This window comes from Somniosus microcephalus, unplaced genomic scaffold (assembly GCF_052327205.1).
Source record: "Somniosus microcephalus isolate GS21.2 unplaced genomic scaffold, FLI_Smic_1.0 unresolved_chr2, whole genome shotgun sequence".
Taxonomy (NCBI): domain Eukaryota; kingdom Metazoa; phylum Chordata; class Chondrichthyes; order Squaliformes; family Somniosidae; genus Somniosus; species Somniosus microcephalus.
In genome coordinates, this window is record NW_028225180.1 from 58455476 (window position 1) to 58462343 (window position 6868).

The window sequence follows — 6868 nt, forward strand, 5'->3', positions numbered from 1 at the left end:
CCTGGCCATGAGGAGGTTGGAATTATATCTGGAACTTGGATCAGATGATGAGGGTTAAAGCCCCCCTGGCCATGAGGAGGTTGGAATTATATCCGGAACTAGGATCAGATGATGAGGTTAAAACCATCCTGGCCATGAGGAGCTTGGCTCATAATAACATAAGAAATAGGAGCAGGAGAAGGCCAATCGGGCCCTCGAGCCCGCTCCGCCATTCAATAAGATCATGGCTGATCTGATCCTAACCGCCAATCTACTATCACAGAACCATCTCCTGAATCTAACAGAATTAGACACACGAAATAGGAGCAGGACCAGGCTACATGGCCTCAGGGCCCGCTCGCCTACCCACAGGGCCATGTCCGATCCGAAGCTAGACTCATGTCCAAATTTCTGCCCACTCCCCGTAACCCTTAATTCCCTTTACTTCTCGGAAACTGTCTATTTCTGTTTTAAATTTATGTAATGATGTAGCTTCTACAGCTTTTTGGGGCAGCATATTCAATGGAACTACCACCCTCTGAGTGAAGTAGTTCCTCCTCATCTCAGTTTTGAAAGAGCAGCACCTTATTCTAAGACTAGGCCCCTAGTTCTAATTTCACCCATCATCGGGAACATCCTCCCCCCATCCACCCGATCCAACCCCTTCACAATCTTATATGTTTCAATAAGATCGCCTCTCATTCTTCTGAACTCCAATGAGTAGAGTCCCAATCTACTCAACCTCTCCTCATATGACCATCCCCTCATCCCCGGGATTAGCCGAGTGAACCTTCTTTGTACTGACTCGAGAGCAAGTATGTCTGTTCTTAAGTATGGACACCAAAACTGTATGCAATATTCCAGGTGCGGTCTCACCGATACCTTGTACAACTGAAGCAATAACCCCCTATTTTTATATTCTATCCCCCTAGCAATGAAAGCCAACATTCCATTGGCCTTCTTAATCACTTGCTGCACCTGCATACTAATCTTTGAGTTTCATGTACCAGGACCCCCAGATCCCTTTGTACTTCAGTACTTTCCAGTTTCTTGCCAAAGTGCATAACCTCACACTTTACAGTATTGTATTCCATCTGCCAAATCTCTGCCCACTTACTTAGCCTGTCTATGTCCCCTTGCAGGTTTTTTATTTCCTCCTCACTCACTACTTTCCCTCCCATCTTAGTATCATCTGCAAACTTTGATATGTTACACTCGGTCCCCTCCTCCAAATCGTTAATATAGATTGTAAAGAGTTGGGGACCCAGCACTGACCCCTGCGGAACACCACTAGTTACTGATTGCCAGTCTGAGAATTAACCATTTATCCCAACTCTCTGCCTTCTGTTAGATAGCCAATCCTCTATCCATGCCAGAATATTACCCCCAATCCCATGATTTTTTATCTTAAGGAATAATCTTTTGTGTGGCACCTTGTCAAATGCCTTTTGGAAGTCTAAATACACTACGACCACTGGTTCCCCTTTATCTACTCTATATGTTACTTCCTCAAAGAACTCCACCAAATTTGTCAAACATGACTCCCCCTTCATAAAACCATGCTGACTTTGTCCTATTAAATTATGATTATCCAAATGTCCTGTTACTGTCTCCTTAATAAAGGACTCCAAAATTTTACCTACCGCAGATGTTAGGCTAACTGTTCTATAGATTCCAGCCTTCTGTCTACTGCCCTTTTTAAATAAGGGTGTTACATTAGCAGTTTTCCAGTCTGCCGGGACGTTTGCTGAGTCCAGGGAGTTTTGGAAAATTATTACTAATGCATCCACAATCCCTACCGCCACTTCCCTCAAGACTCTAGGATGTTAGCCATCAGGTCCAGGTGATTTATCCGCCTTGAGTCCCATTATTTTACCGAGTACCACTTCCTTAGTGATTTTGATCGTGTTTAGCTCCTCCCCCGCTATAGCCCCCTGTTTGTCCAGTGTTGGGCTATTCTTAGTGTCCTCTACTGTAAAGACTGATACAAAATATTCATTCAGTGTTTTTGCCATCTCCATATTTCACACCATTAATTTCCCGGTCTCATCCTCTAAGGGACCAACATTTACTTTAGCCACACTTTTTCTTTTTATATAACTATAATAACTCTTACTATCTGTTTATATATTTTTTGCTAATTTACTCGGTGTCCATACAGGCGGCTGATACTGTGCTTAATCCTGTGTGGACTCTCTGTAACTTTCCTTTGTCGATAATTGTGCAAGAGAGAAATTCGGTTCGTAAACTACTGGAAAACAGTTAAACTAAATCCAATTTACGATGCACGATATGAATTCCTCGATCTGTCAGAGGAGAACTCGAGTTGTTCAAAGATAATTAGTGGTGACTCGGAGGCCGTTCAAAACGTTCTTTTAAACTCGATCACAATCGCAAACAAATATGAGGCCTTCACTGAAAGCGATTAATTAACAGTGACCCGAGACTGCGATGTATTTGCTAAAAACTGCAAATACATCACATTCCACTTAAGTGCTGAGGAACGTGATTTCTCTCTGGCCTATTCTATGGTGGTCCATGAAAATATCGAGATGTTTGAGAGGCTCCTGAGAGGTATTTACGCTCCTCAGAACGTTTACTGTGTCCACGTGGACAGGAAGTCTCCAAAGCTGTTTCACTCGGCAGTCCAGGCCATCTCTTCCTGTTTCACTCGGCGGTCCAGGCCATCGCTTCCTGTTTCACTCGGCGGTCCAGGCCATTGCTTCCTGTTTCACTCAGCGCTCCAGGCCATCGCTTCCTGTTTCATTCGGCGGCCCAGGCCATCGCTTCCACTTTCTCTCGACGGTCCAGGCCATCGCTTCCTGTTTCACTCGGCGGTCCAGGCCATCGCGTCCTGTTTCACTTGGTGGTCCAGGCCATCGCTTCCTGTTTCACTCAGCAGTCCCGGCCATCGCTTCCTGTTTCACCCGGTGGTCCAGGCCATCGCTTCCTGTTTCACTCAGCTGTCCCGGCCATCGCTTCCTGTTTCACTCCGTGGTCCAGGCCATCGCTTGGGTTAGGGTTAGGGTTAGCGTTAGGGTTAGGGTTTCACTAATGTCTTTGTAGTCTGTAAATCGGAGACGGTGACGTACGCCTCATGGTCCAGAGTTCAGGCTTATCTGAACTGTATGGAAGAGCTGCTGTGGAGCTCTGTCCCGTGGAGATACCTCATCAATGTTTGTGGAAAAACTATCCAATAAAAAGGAACAGGGAGATAGTCAACAGTCTCATGGCCATGAACGGCTCAAATGTTATGGTATCTGTACCTCCACCGGAATACAAACAGGTACATGGTCCAGCTTCATGTCCGTGTCCATCAATTCATCCTGATTTTTCTACCATCCATCCATCCATCCATCCATTCATTCATCATGGTTTTTCATCCATCCATCCATCCATTCATCCATCCGCCCATGCATACACCCATCTCTCCCTCCACCCTCATTCACTCCCTCCCACCCTCACACTCGTTCAATCATTCACTGCATCCAGTGTTCTTTCCATCCAGTTTACTCGCACTAACACAGTTATCGTTCCTTGATTAATGTTGCCTAAGTTTGTAGATCAGTAGCATTCTCCCCAATACATTGGCTTCCTTAAACACAGATGGCAGTGCCCACGTCGGCTGCACTGCCCAGGAGGTTGCGGTTGCTGTTAAATGTATTAATAAGTAACTGAATAGATATTTGAAGGATTAAAACATGCTCATTATCAGACTGTAGAGCCACTACACAAGAGGTGAAGCTCAAGGGTTGTGAACAAGTCCCTTAGGTGGACTCACATCTCCTGCTTCACTGCATTGGACAGTCAAGTGCTGACCTGAAACTCCAGTTAGATTTCCTCAAGCCCGACATCGGATGTTTGAAATCACGTGGTATGTGCACGGGAATAGAAGGATGACATCATACTTAATGTTTTGGTCTCTCTTCCCGGGAACTGAAGGCGTGGCAGATGAACATTGGCTGTTTCCTACATTGTTTTTAAAGCCGTGACATAATTTCCTTTTAGGTGTGATTGTTGATTGGCTTGTTTTATGTCACATGTCTAAATGCAATACTTGCAGGTGACCGGAACGATTCTAAATAACCAATCTGAGACAATCTGATGACATATGTCCCTCTTTTGAGCAGCACTAGTTACCAACAATTTCCACGCAAAATTTATACAAGCAAACAATGTAGATAAAGTTTAAAGTAATTGAGACAATGAATGTTTATCGTTACTGATGCTATTTGTGGTGTGGCAGGAAAATGAGAATTAAGTTGGAAACTGAGTAACAATTGCTCTTGGTGTTGACTTTCAGAGATGTTGGAAATTTCATTATGATGTCCGGAAGATTATGATGAGAATAGATCGAAAGAAGAGCCCACTACTCATATGCAGTGACATGTTTGTGGGGAGAGCATACATTCTGGTCACCAGGGAATTTGTGAGCATTTTGTTTGTGAACCCGGAAATCCAGGCATTTTTCAAGTGGTCGGAAGATACCTACAGCCCCGATGAACACATCCGGGCAACACTGCAGAGAATGCCTGAGGTACCCGATTCCATTCCATACACTCCTGGGCACCACAGGGGTGACACCCCAGCCCTCACTCGAGCAGTGAAGTGGTCATTTCAAGCTGGTGATACAATGAAAAGAGTCTTTTATTCGCCTTGTACAGGAAGGTGTCACCATCAGATCTGTGTATATGGGTCTGGAGAACTCCATTGGATCATCCAACAGCAACCCTTGTTCGCTAATAAGGTTCAGCCAGAAGTAGACAACACAGCTTTGCAATGTATGGAGGAATACCTCAGGCACAGAGCGAGTCATGGAACAGGAATTACTAATGAAGCTCAGAGGAACGTATCCTATCTGGCACATATTCCCCTTCACCCATCGCCCCGATGCTTGCTGACTTACATTGGCTGCCATTACGGCAAAGCCTCGATTTAAAATGTGCACCCTTTTTTTCAAATTCTTCCATGTTTCGCCCCTCCATACCTCTGTAATCTCCTTCAGTGCTAAAACCCTCCGAGGTCTCTACTATCCTGCAATTCCTGCCTCTTTCAGATTCCCATGCTTTCAATTGCCTGGACCCTATGATTTGGAATTTTTTCCATCAGCCGCTCCGCTTCTGCACTTCTCTCTCCTCCTTGAAGATGCTGCTTGAAACCTAACTCTTTGAGCAAGATTTTGGTCCCCGGTGCGAAAATCAACTTCTGTGTCTCGGTATTAATTTGATAATGCTCCTGTGCAGTGCCTTGGGAAGTTTGATAACATTAAATGCGCTAGATAAATGCAAGTTTCTGCTGTTGTTCACACAGCAGCATTCTTCTTCGTATAGACCTGACATATCAAATTGGCAAAGATTGTCTGGAGCATGAGTTCTTAGTCTGCATTCGGGACATTTTAATAAGACAGAGGAGCAGGAGTAGGCCATTTGGCCCCTCGAAACTGCACCGCTATTCAATAAGATCATGGCTGAGCTACTTCCTCAAATCCACTGTCCTGCACTAATCCCATATCCCTTGATTCCATTATCATCCAAAATTCTCCAAAGAATTCCTAGGACAATACGTCATGTGACCAAACAGGGAATAGGCTATTTTAGATCGTGTACTGTGTAATGAGACAGGGTGAAATAGCATTCTCATAGTAAAGGAGCCCCTGGGGCAGAGTGATCATAATATGATATAATTTCACAAAGGGCCGTATTTTGCGATCCCTACAGGTAGCTACGAGGTGTGTACACACCCAAAGTGGCCGCGCACTTTACAGGTTTAAGTATGTGATGCACATGCATTAAAACCCGGGTCTTGTGATCTGTCAAGATTCCTCTTGACAGATTATCTGCATCCCCGGGAAAAGGGCCTCCACAGCTGGAGAGATGCGCTATTTGCCCACTGTCTGCCCGCTGAATGCCTGTGAAGTTCTTACGCCTGGTAAATGAAGTGATAAGGCCTGCTTTTACAAGGATAAGAGCTTCAAAAAATAGAACAAGTATTTTTAAATTAAATTTTGGTTTAAAGTATTTAATTAAATGGCTTTTGAATTCTCTGAAAATATGCATTTTTAAACATTTATTTTATGTGTTCGTATATTATGTAAGTGATCTCCATTCACACTTATGGGGATTCCGTATGTACGGAACTCCCATAAATATGAATGTGGATTCACTTCTGTTATTGGATGGGCTTGCCAATCCTAGGTATTCTCATTTATCCCAGCAGCACACATGGCTCGCAAGCACCCCTCGGATACATGGGCCTCTACCCGCGGATACTGGAAGACGCCTAGGAGTGCAAGTCACCTTGTCTCCCAGACCACCAGATAAATTTGAGGATTTTTTACAGGTTGGAGGCAACTGCCAGCGGCAAGCCTCTGACTGCAAATGTTGGGCCATTAAGTTTGACAGTGACTTGACTAAGTCCGAATCTGAAGACTTACATATGTATGAAGGGCGAGTTGGCTAAGGTACATTGGAAAAATTGATTAAAAGTTCCAGTGGTAGATCAGCAGTGGTTAGCATTTAAAGAAATATTTCATAATTCTCAACAAAAATATATTCCATTGAGAAACAAAATACTACATGTGAAAAGTGATCCATCCGTGGATAACTGAAGAAGCTAAGGATGGCATTAGATTGAATGAAAAAGCTTATAATGTTACGAAGAATTGTAGAAAGCCTGAGGATTGGTTAGTTTCAGAAACCTACAAAGGTTGACCAGAAAATGGATAAAAAGGAAAAAAATGGTATATGAGGGAAAACTAGCAAGTAATATAAAAATAGATTGTAAAACTTATAAAACTGTGTAAAAAGTAAGAGCGCAGTAAAAGTAAAAAATTGATCCCTTAGAGGCTGAAACAGGAGACATATTATGGGGAATAAGGAAATGGCAGAAA

The 6868-nt window shown here is 43.7% G+C and overlaps 1 pseudogene; it reads left to right on the forward strand.

The window, feature by feature from the left end:
- Window positions 1-2129: 2129 nt before the first annotated feature.
- On the forward strand, window positions 2130-6438 carry LOC147092698 (beta-1,3-galactosyl-O-glycosyl-glycoprotein beta-1,6-N-acetylglucosaminyltransferase 3-like; annotated as a pseudogene).
- The last annotated feature ends 430 nt before the right edge of the window (window positions 6439-6868 follow it).